The sequence below is a fragment of the Dipodomys spectabilis genome, unplaced genomic scaffold, assembly GCF_019054845.1.
Source record: "Dipodomys spectabilis isolate Male_0828 unplaced genomic scaffold, ASM1905484v1 ptg000279l, whole genome shotgun sequence".
NCBI lineage: Eukaryota > Metazoa > Chordata > Mammalia > Rodentia > Heteromyidae > Dipodomys > Dipodomys spectabilis.
Genome location: NW_024870956.1, coordinates 1,785,772 through 1,797,374, shown reverse-complemented (window position 1 = coordinate 1,797,374; position 11,603 = coordinate 1,785,772). Strand labels below are relative to the sequence as shown.

Here is an 11,603-nt window from a genome sequence, read left to right as displayed (position 1 = left end):
TATAGGTTTGTCATATACAGCCTTTATTGTATTGAGGAATGTTCCATGGATTCCTAATTTTTCCAGAACCTTCATAATAAAGGGGTGTTGGATCTTGTCGAATGCTTTTTCTGCATCTATTGAGACAACCGTGTGGTTCTTATCCTTGCTGCTGTTGATGTGATGAATTATATTAATTGATTTGCATATATTAAACCAGCTTTGCATCCCTGAAAGAAATCCTGTTTGACCCTGATGTATGATTTTTTGGATGAATTGTTGAAGTCAAGTGCCAAAATTTTGTTGAGAAACTTTGCATCAATGTTCATAAATGAAATGGGTCTATAGTTCTCTTTCCTTGATGAGGCCCTTCATGGTTTTGGGATGTGTGTTATGATGGCCTCATAGAATGAGTTCATTAGTGAACTTTCTCTTTCAGTTTCATTGAAGAGTTGGAGGAGTATTGGTGTGATCTCTGCTTTGAAGGCCTTATAGAATTCTGCTGGAAAACCATTTGGTCCTGGGCTTTTCTTACATGGGAGGTCTCTTATTGCTGGTTCTATTTCAATGCTTGGTATAGGCCTTTTAAGATAGTTTGACTCATCTTGGCTTAGTTTCAGCATGTCAGTATTTGCTAGGATAAGGTCCATTTCTGCCAAGTTCTCAAACTTATTAGTTTAAAGGTTTTAGAAGCATTCCCTTATAATGTTCTGAATCTTAGTTGTTTCTCTGATATTTCCATTCTTATCTCTGAGTTTATTTGGGTGTGTTCTCTTCTTTTTCTGTTAAGTTTGCTAAATGTCTGTCAATTTTGTTAAATGTTTTGAAGACTCAACTCTTTGGTTTCTTGATTCTTTCTATTTTTTTTTACATTCCAATTCATTTAATTATGATTTAATTTTAATTATTTATTTGCATCTACTGGATTGTATTTATCTTGCTGCTCTTTTTCAAGGAGGCTCGGATGTCTCATTAAATTGGTTTCACATCTCTCCAATTTGTTGATGTAGGAACGCAGAGGTATAAACTTGCCTTTGAATACTGTGTTTGCTGTGTCCCAGCGGACACAGCAAATTGGTGTGTTCATTTTTGTTGAATATCTTGAACATTTGAATTTCCTTTCTAATCTCTTCCATGACCCACTCGTGATTCAGTAGTGTGTTGTTCAGGATCCATGTACTACATGACTTTTTTTAGTGGCTTTTGGTGTTGAGCTCTAATTTTATTCCCTTGCGGTCTGAGAGAATGCAAGGTATAACTTCAATGTTTCTGAATTTGGACAAGTTTGCTTTGTGGCCTAAAATGTGGTCTATTTTGGAAAATGTTCCATGTGCTGTGGAGAAAAACGTATTGTCTAATGCTGCTGGGTGAAATATTCAGGATATGTTTGTTAAATCTACTTGGTTTATGCAGTTTTTTATATCTGTGGTTTCTCTATTGAGTTTTTGCAAAATTTAGCTATCTAGTGGGGAAAGTTCTGTGTTAAAGTCCCCAACAATTAATGTCTTTTGATCTATGTGGGATTTGAGGGAAAATAGTGTTTCTTGGATAAATTTGGGTGCTCCGTTGTTTGGCAAATAGATATTTAGAATTGTAATATCCTCCTGAAGGGGTAATCCCTTAATTAGTATGTACCGAACTTTTCACTAATTTTAATTAAAAGTCTATTTTATCTGATATTAGGATTGCAACTCCTTCTTGTTTATGGGGACCATTTGCTTGGTAGATTTTGTTCTAGCCTTTATAATTGAAAATGTTTGTATTTGTGGCCAAGAAGTGAATCCTGAAGGCAGTAGATAGAAGGATCTTGCTTTTTAATCCAAGTAGACACACTTTGTTGCTTAATTGGAGAATTAAGTCCGTTAATGTTGAGAGATAGAACTCAGAGGTATTTGGGAGTTCCTGCCATTTTATCCAACTTGTTAGGGGCTGCCGCAACTGTATTCTTCTTATGGTTCTTGGATTCTCAGTTTGGGTGCTGTTTCTTGGCCTTTATTGTGGTCTCTGTGTAGGACATCTTTAAGATACTTTTGTAGGGCTGGTTTGGTAGAGATATATAGTTTCAATTTTTCTTTGCCATGGAAGTGTTTTATTTGACCTCCGATTATTAAGGAGAGTATAGCTGGGTAAATTATTCTTGGTTGACTCGTGTTTGTCTTTACGGCATGGCTTACATCATTCTAGGCTCTTCTTGCTTTGATCGTCTCTGCTGAGAAATCTGAGGTGATTCTAATTGGTTTCCCTTTACAGGTGATTGATCTTTTCTCCATGACAACTTTAAGGATCTTTTCCTGGGTCTGAATTGATCCTGTGCATATTATAATGTGACAATGGGATATCCTGTTCTGGTCTGGTCTATTGGGAGTTCTAAAAGCTTCTTGTATCTGAATAGGCCTATCTTTTTGCATGTTTGGGATGTTCTCTCCTAGGATCTTGTTAAACAAATTTCCTAGACCATTGACTTCTGGCTCTAGGTGCTCCTCTACACACATTTTCCTCAGATTAGGCCTTGTAATGGTGTCTTCCAAGGGTTGAATGTTGAATAGATCTATCATATTTCTTGGATTTGTCTTGGATGGTTGTATGTTCTTTCTCTATAATATCTAGGCTGTCTTCTATCCTCAGGATTCAGTCTTCTGCATGGTCTATCCCACTATCCACACTTTCTACTTTTTTTTATTTCCTTATAGTTGTTGGGCTTTTATGGCTTCAAATTCTTTGTTGGATCTTTGTTTTAGATCTTGTATGAAATTCTTTACTTCCTTAATTTAGTGTTCAGTGTTTATTCTCAAATCACTTAGTTGATTAGTTATGGTTTCCTTGGACTCCCATTTCTTCTGTTGGGATCCATTCATCATTCTCTTTGTGGACTCCCTGACTTCTTTCAGCTCTCTGTTTATGGATTGCATGAATGCCTCTAGTGATCTCTGTCTATTCTCATCCCGCTCTCTCATTTTCTGTATTACTCTTTGATTAGCTTCCTCACGTCCATGCAATTCTTGTAGTTCTCTTTGTTTGATCTCAACCTGCTCACACAATTCCTTTATTTCTTTTTGAGTGTAGTCAAACTGCTCAGGTAATTCCTTTATGTATCTTTGAGTAGCTTCCTCACGCCCATGAGCTTCCTGTTTTGATCTTTGGTTTGCCTCCTCTCTCTCCCTATCATGATCACACAGAGTTCATTGCAGGTTTTCAATCTTTTCATTTACCATAATTACCATTAGTGTTTGTAGAGCTTTTTGGGAGCTCTCTTCTGGATTATTCATTATCTGTTCTGTCCACTGATTATCATGAGTGGAGTTGAGATACCCGGACTTGCCAGTTTTCTTGTGATTTTCCAGCTTATACTGCCCATTTGGGATGAGAGTAACAACAGTTTGGTCCTAGAAAACTATCTTAAGGCAAGCATCAACAAAGTCTTTAGTTGCACAGTCCAAAGCCTGCAGATATAATCTAGTTCAACAGATATACTTTTCAACATCAAACAACTATGTATTAATAGGCTACGAACCACAAAGAAGAATTTGGCAAACAATAAGTTATTAGGTTTAGTGAGAGATATGGGTATAAATAGGAATAGGTGGATGTGGAAAGGTAGAGGGAGAGCTAACTTAGTCCTAATCTCAAAGCAGAAAATAGGTTGGATAGATTGCTAGTAGAGACAAGGGAAAAAAGAAAGAGAAAAAAAGACAAGGAAAAATAGTAAAAAAAATTAAAAATTAAATAGTGAAACACTTAAAAATTATGCAAATTAAAAACGTAATGTTCAGCGAAGGACGGGAATAGGATAAGAGAAGGGGAGGAATAGAAAGGAGACGTGAAAAATTAAAAAATAAAAATGTGTAAAATTTTATATATGTATATAGAGGTAATACGGCTATTAAGGAATTTAAGTCTAAAAGGTTTTGAATTCAGTAATAATTTTCTGGATTAAGTGTGTATACAATGGAGGATAAGGTCTAATAATTGACTACAGGTATATCTGAGAATGAGCAGAAAAGCGATTAAATCATGCAAAGAAGAACGAAAGAGAAGAAAAAGTGAAAAGAATGAGAAAGAAAGGAAAAAACGATCAAAAGGTCAGTAGAGCTAAACAAATATGAAAAAAAGCACACACACACACACATACCCCTAAAATAAAAATTATAAGAAGAAGAAAAAAAAGTCAATAGAAAACAATTTTTTAAAGTTAAAAATTAAAAATGTTAAAAAATTTTTAAATAAAATGTACCAAAAAAAGAGTTCTTTCCTTTTTGGGGGTGAGATGGGAAGATCCTGTATCTCCCTTGTGTCCATTACCAGTCTCTTGGAGTCTCTGGTCTGATTGTGGTGTTTGATTTTCCTGTAGCTTGGTTGTTTTCTTAAGTCAGTTTGTTTGAGCAGGCAGAAAAATGCTTTGCTTTACCTAGGATTTTGTCATCTGCCTCCCAGGCTACTTCAATGGGAGGGAGATCTGCTTTGAATATCAAAGAGGGTGATGGCTGTTTCTTCTAGGTTGGAGATTCTGTGATGGGGCTAGGTTCTGGGTAGAGTTGAGGTCTTTTAGCAAACAGTAGCTTTTCCCTGAGGGGCTAGCATCTGAGGCAGTCACAGAGCCCAGTCCAGGAGCCATCCTCAATGTTTAATGTTACTGAATTTCAATTGATTATCTAGGCTGCTGTAGGGAGGGGCAGCCTCTGGCTCTGTTTACCCAGTGATGAAAGCCACTCCTGGGGCTGGCACAGGCCCAGGCTGGGTGACTTTCTTCTGGTTGGAGCTGAGCCTGGCAGGTCAGGTTAGTTTCCTGTGACCTGCTAAATGACTTTTTGTTTTCATCCAAGGACTGATTTGGAGGTAGATTCTCAGCCACGCCTTTGCCAGTATCAAAGATGGAGATCTCCAGTAGTGGGCAGGGAGGGGTGGCCTTCCCTTCTCTGCTCTCTGAGGAGGAATGAGGAAGTCAGGCTTCTACTCAAACAGGAGTCTGATTCCTGGGTCATCTCTGGTCGGCGATCTGAAGGATGAAGATATCTGCTCCTTGTCAGTTCTTGCTGGTGTTGAGTAGAATCCTCTCTCCTGCTGCATCTGGTGACTTTGTCCTAGACTCTCTGTGTTGCAGGTATGGTGGTTACGGACACCACCGCCCCCACCACAGCAGCTCCGGCTACTGGCAAGTGCTCAGATTTGTCTCCTTGGCTGGATTTTCCCTCTCTGGCCTAACTCTCTGTACTGTGTTGGCACACTTGGTGTGATTCTCTGGCTTAGGACTCTTCACTGGAGCACTAATACTGCTTTCTATATGAGAGCTTGTTTAGCTTCCAGCTTCTCCTCTGCTATCTTCCCGGAACTCTAAATTTAAATTTAAATGATAAATTATTTTTAAAATCTTTTCACTAGGGCACACGTATGGATAGATAAGTGATGTGGGCAGAATCAGAATTATTCAGAAGGTTGTAAATGGATGCTTACGTAGTTTTCTCTCGGCTGGATCATAGAATAGAGACTGTCCTAATTGGAACAAGTTAGCCTTCCGAGGGAGGATTTCTGCATATAAACACGGCATCAACATTTTATTAGAGGATTATTCAAGATTAGCTATATGTTGATTGATAATGACTGATCATGACAGAAAGTTGAGGGAAAACCATCTACACTTCAGTGAGGTTCTGATTTGGGCTTCACAAACTGTTATGAAAGCTCTACATGAGAAATCTAGCAGCCACATTTCTAAAAAGTCCTTGGGTTGTTACACTTTCTGATATTGTCTCAATCCAAGTACTTCTCCTTGGAGTTCCATACTGTTCAATGATGCTGTATTAGCTCCTTGTTAAAATTTGCAGGCTGGGGGCTGGCAAGGTGGCTCAGTGGTAGAGTGCTTGCCTTGCATGCATGAGGCCCTGGTTTCGATTCCTCAGCATCACATAAGCAAAAAGAAAAAAGCCGGAAGTGGCACTGTGGCTCAAGTGGTAGAGCACTTCCCTTGAGCTGAAGAGCTGAGGGACAGCGCCCATGCCCAGAGTTCAGGCCCCACGACCAGACCTCCCCCCCAAAAATAAATAATTTGCAGACTGGTCTTTTTAATGAAATTTGTGCTTATCAAAATTGCTCTCCAAATTCCATCCACAAACTGCATACAAAATTTATCTGAAAAAATTTGTATCTGTTGATAGTGCATATACTTTTAGTTTCATTACAAATATAGAATGTAGTAAAAATTTTCATAGCAATTATACTGCACTAGCTTGTGGGCAGGCTCTAATGTAAATAATACACTGTGTTCATGTAGAGATTTTGAGTATCCAAAGTAATAAGCCTGTGGTCCTAAAACCAATACCTTACTTATATTGAGTGACAAATACCACTTCATATATGGACACAAGTTTTCCTTGTATCTTTTTAATATATATTTTTATTATAAATACTGTACAAAGGGGTTACAGTTACATAAGTAAGGTAATGAGTACATTTCTTATTGAGCATTGTTACTCCCTCCTTTGTTTTAACCCTACCATCCCTTCCCTTCACTCCTCCCAACCTCCCGCCTTCACCCATCCTCTGATAGAGTGTCTTGTATATCTCATTGTTACAATGGGTCAACCAGTATCCTTTCCTCATATCTTAAATGAAGAAATGCTGGCTTGATTTATGCTGATTCTACTTTTGTAGACACATCTAAAATCACTGGCCAAGTCCAAGAACACATAAATGAAATGCCATCATTTTTTTGTCAGTTGGTATAATTGTGTTCTACACATTTATTGACAGGTTACAAATTACTCTCAAACTTTAAAACATTAAAAATACTTTCTTTTCTTTTCTTATTTTCTTGGCCAGGAAATCAGCAAGACCTCAGTCAGCATTTCTCTCATAGGAATTTTCACATAGGTTAGTTAAATGTATATGTAGAGTCCAGTTTTCTGAGGATTCACTCATCTGCCTGGGAATTCATGCTGGCTGTTGGAAAAAGAGCTCAAGTAAAGATGCCATTTAAAGCCTTATAACTTTACTCTTTACCAGGGTATTCTCTTGCTACTTTGGTTGTTGAGAGTGTCTACAAGACTAAGAATTCCGTGAGAAGAAGGGAGACACCATATGACTTATACCCAATTGACTTGCTATCACTTGTACAGCATTTTGTAAGTCAAATCTCTCTAAAACTACCAGTTTTAAGAGATAAGAGGAGTGGTAAAAGAACTCTTAGAGACAAATACGTCTTCAACACATATTGTTCCAAGTATTCCGTTTAGGCATATTCAACAAATGGTGAAACTTATGTTGGCTGTAATTATGTGTCTTTCTCCATGTGTGCATGTATACATGTGTATATGTATGTGTGTGAATAGTAACATACATGTGTACATTATGGCTTATATCATCATTTATTCCTTGCTAACAAATAAAGTAAGGAATCCCTAAAGTTTTAACAGAAACTGTGTAGTTAAAGTCTTAACTCTTCACTCTGCTTCTTTACACAAAGACTTTGCAACTCCTCATTAATAAAGTTTCCATAAACTCTGAAATGTACATACTTAATGCTTAATGTCTGCTACCATAAATCTTAAATACTTTATAGAAAAGTTTTATACTTGCCAAATAGTCCTTTTTTTTGGCATATATAAGCAAAATCCCCAAAGTAAGCATATTTAAAACATTAAAACTTTTAACAAACCTTAACACTTTCTTCAATGTTCATTTTGACAGGTGCCTTGTATAGAATAATTGAATTCCTCCTCATACACATCTCTTGAACAATAAATATCCAGAATTATTTTGTTTTTGGTATGTCTATCTTGATTTTATTCTTAAATGTGTGCTTATGTAAGAAATACATGATTCTAAAATTTCACAACAATTCTTTTGAACTTACTTTTTGTTGAATTGTCTAGTTTAATAAAATCAATAAAAAATATACTTTATATAAAAAATGTTTTATGCTCAATTTAGCATCACATACACTAACATTGGAACAATACAGAGAAGATTAGCACGCCCCAGGCGCAAGGATGACATGAAAATTCGTGGAGCGTTCCATATTTTTTACAACAGATGCTGAAAGGTATGTGGCCACAAGGGAACCGTACTGCATTCTTGGTGGGAGTGTAAACTTGTTCAACTACTTTGGAAAGTAGTATGGAGTTTCCTCAAAAGACGCCACATAAACTCCTCTATGACACAGTAATCCCACTTCTGAGGATTTACCCAAATGATCATAAACAAGACCATACTAAAACTATCAGCACAACTATGGTTATTGCAACATTATTTACGATAGCTAAGATATGGAATCAACCCAGATGCCCCATTAGATGAATGGATCAAGAAAATGTGGTATATATACACAATGGAATTCTATGTCTCTGTCAGAAAGAATGACATCTCCCAATTTGATAGGAAATGGAAAGACTTGGAAAAAAAATTATTGTGTAAAGTAAGCCAAGTCCAAATAAATATAGGTCCCATGATTTCCCTTATTTTCAATAACGAATATATGTCTTGGATAAGCAGAAAAGTTCAAAAGATATGTGCATATATCCAGATAAGATGATGTTAAAGAAATTGAACCCCAAGGTAGGGACACAAGTGGTTTTTTTTGTTTCTTGCTATTGTTTCTAACGTACTTATAATGTGCGATGTCATTTTTTTGTTTCTTTGTATGTTTCTCCCCATGCTATAACCCCTGTTTTCTCTGTATTTGAAGTTGGTGCACTTACATCTTGTATGCATGCTTCTCTAATTTGGGGAGGGGAAGGGAAAAAATTCTCAAACCGGGATACAGGTTGACCCATTGTAACAATGAGATGCACAAGACACTATGTTGAAAAATGAACTTTACAATTTAGGCGTAGGAAGGAAGGGTGAGGGGAGTGTACTTGTGGAGGTGGGAGGGAAGGGATGGTAGGGGAAATACAAAGGAGGAGTTAACAATGATTGTTAGGAAATATACTAGTTTCCTTGTTCATGTAAATGTGACCCCTCTGCACAGTATTATTACAATAAAAAACATATAAAATGCTCTGAGATGGAAGAGTTTATTTCCTCTATTTTACCCATATAATATCGTTAACAAAGAAATTAATGCAGAACACTGATATGAAGGTAATTTGAATAAATGTGTGTGTGTGTGTGTGTGTGTGTGTGTGAGTGAGTGCGGCACCACACAATCAAACACATGCGTGTGTGCAAACACACGCCATGCATGTATATTGGCGTGCTGAGAGTTTAAAATCAGGTCTTCAAGGTCTTGGTAGGCTTTTACTATCTAGCTAAAATATAAGCTACATTTCAATTCCTGGCTCTTTGCTAATTCATTAAACTTTTTGAAAAATAATTTCATGACGTGTTTTTTTTGGCCCTGATTGGCGCCCAAGTGTTATCCACAGATCTCAGTCTCCTGAGCAAATATTCAGAGTAGATAGGATTATAGGTGTGACCAGCCAGAACAAGGCTTTTAGAATAATTTTTAAAATAAAAGAAAATTTACTTCAAGGGAGCCTGTTTTATCATCTCCTAATTTGAAAGCCTTTTGGAGTGATTTTATGATAATTTAATTTGTTTGGGGATTGTTAAAAGATAGAAAGTGATGATATTTAAAAGTTTTAGTACTTTTTAAAAAAGAAACTGGAACTGTGGGACAGAAGAAATTTGGCTGTCTTCGGACATCAATTTATAAGCTCAGCTCTGTGCATGATATCCCAATGTCACCAACGCAGTCTGTGTTGAAGACAAAATGTGACAGAAAACAATCACCATGGGCAATATTTGCTACGCTCTTATTTCTTGGGCAATATGAATATTGAATTGAGAGTATAAAGAATGGAGAGATTTTACCCACCTTTTTGGTATTGCTGAAAGACTTTTGGAAACTTTGACCCATTTCCTTCCTCACTGTGTGTGTCTTTGGGCCATGCACTTACTGTCTTTAACTACAATTTTTCCCAACACTACAATGGTAATAACATTAGCATTATAGCAAATGTTATCTTAAGAATTAAGAGAATAAAACTTGTGAAACACTTAACATAAACCTATGAATGATCTTTGAGTTTAGCCACCATTCTTTTTAAAATACTAAAAAGAATGTGATAAGTAGTACAGAAACCATTACATGTAGTGTGAGCAACCAGAAGTAACATCTACTGACCATGCTCTGTGTCCAAGGAAGCCAGGTGTATAACTTCTTATGCTGTAAATCAAACTGGTTATCTTATGTCATGATAGTGTAAAAATATCAGGGACAGAACGATGAGGGAATGTTGTAGACTGAGGTGAAATCCATATGAAAATGTGCAAAACTGATAAAACATGGAAGTATCTGAGCAGTATGTTGTGTTTTACATCATTTAAGTTACATCTCAAAGATAAGGAAGACCTAGAAGAATAAAATGTCTTTTTGATAGTCTATCATAGGTCCTTAGAAGGATGAACACTTTCCTCATTCTTGTAGAGGCATCGTCAGATGAGGGGAACTATATTTTTTGTTTGCTTCCTTCCATTTATTCTTCAGTTTGAAATCTGAAGAACATGAGACTGAAAGAAACCAAGTGAAATTAGCCATGTAGCCTTTAGAAAGAACAATCAAAGAAAAATAAATAAAATATATATAGCCTTGTAAAAGGTCTAACTACATTGAGTTATATAGTCTCAAGCATTAACAGAAAATGATTTAAAAAATATCATGTTAATAAAAATTTAAAAATGTTTGAAGCTGCTTAATCTTTTTCCTTTCTACTACTATGAATTAATTATTGATTTTCTATAGAGAGATTAAAGATCAGATTAATAAGAAACTTGATTAAAAATGGACAAAAGTTCTGAATAGACATGTTTTCCAAAAAGCCCTGAAAATCGCCTGTGGATTTACAAATTTGTATTTAATACAACTTCTATGCTGGCTTAATGCTTTGTGAGCAGAAGTCATTAGAGAAATGCAATTCAAAATTGTTATGATATTACTTCTTAACTATTATAACTCTCATCAAAAATATCCATGGAACCAGGTGTGGTGGTAAAGGCTCGTAATTCCAAGTGATTGGAGGATGGAGTAAAAGGATTTGAGTCTAAGGCCAGTCTTGGGTACTGCACACAGTAAAAACCTGCCATTTAAATAAACTCTGTGGAGAAAAGGAAATTTTCTACACTCTTGGTCAAAATACAGGTTAGTGTTCTCATTGTAGAAAGTAGTATTCAGTTTTCTAAAGACATCCAAAGTTGAAATATCATCTGACCCTCCAATCACGTGATTATTTCTCTCTGGGTAACTCATAAATATATCTGTAGTTCATTGTTATTCACATTATTCACAACAACAGCCAAGATATAAATCGAAGTCCAGTGTTCAACTACAAACTAATAAAGCAACTGTGGTACATGCACAAATACCTTTTTCTGTTGATCCCAAAGTATTTTTTATTATTTTCCTGTTTCCATTTGATTAACCTCCAAATTGGAAATCCAGATATATGATTTAATTTAACCAAAACTACTTATTGAGTATAAGGAACTTCTACTCTCTACATTCTTCCCACTAAGATCACCAAATATGGTGAGTCTGAAATAGTCTCTTTTTGATCTATGTTAATATTCTTTACAATATGAGTGAAATGTTTAAAAAGTAGTATTTGTTTTAGCTTAATTGCTCTGAAGAG

General features: G+C 36.1%; 1 non-coding gene across 1 annotated transcript; it reads left to right on the top strand.

Annotated features, from left to right (window-relative positions):
• The first annotated feature begins 7,889 nt into the window (after positions 1-7,889).
• LOC122126477 lies at positions 7,890-7,996 on the top strand. Its single transcript, XR_006150947.1, has one exon. It is a non-coding gene; the product is annotated as a U6 spliceosomal RNA (small nuclear RNA).
• The last annotated feature ends 3,607 nt before the right edge of the window (positions 7,997-11,603 follow it).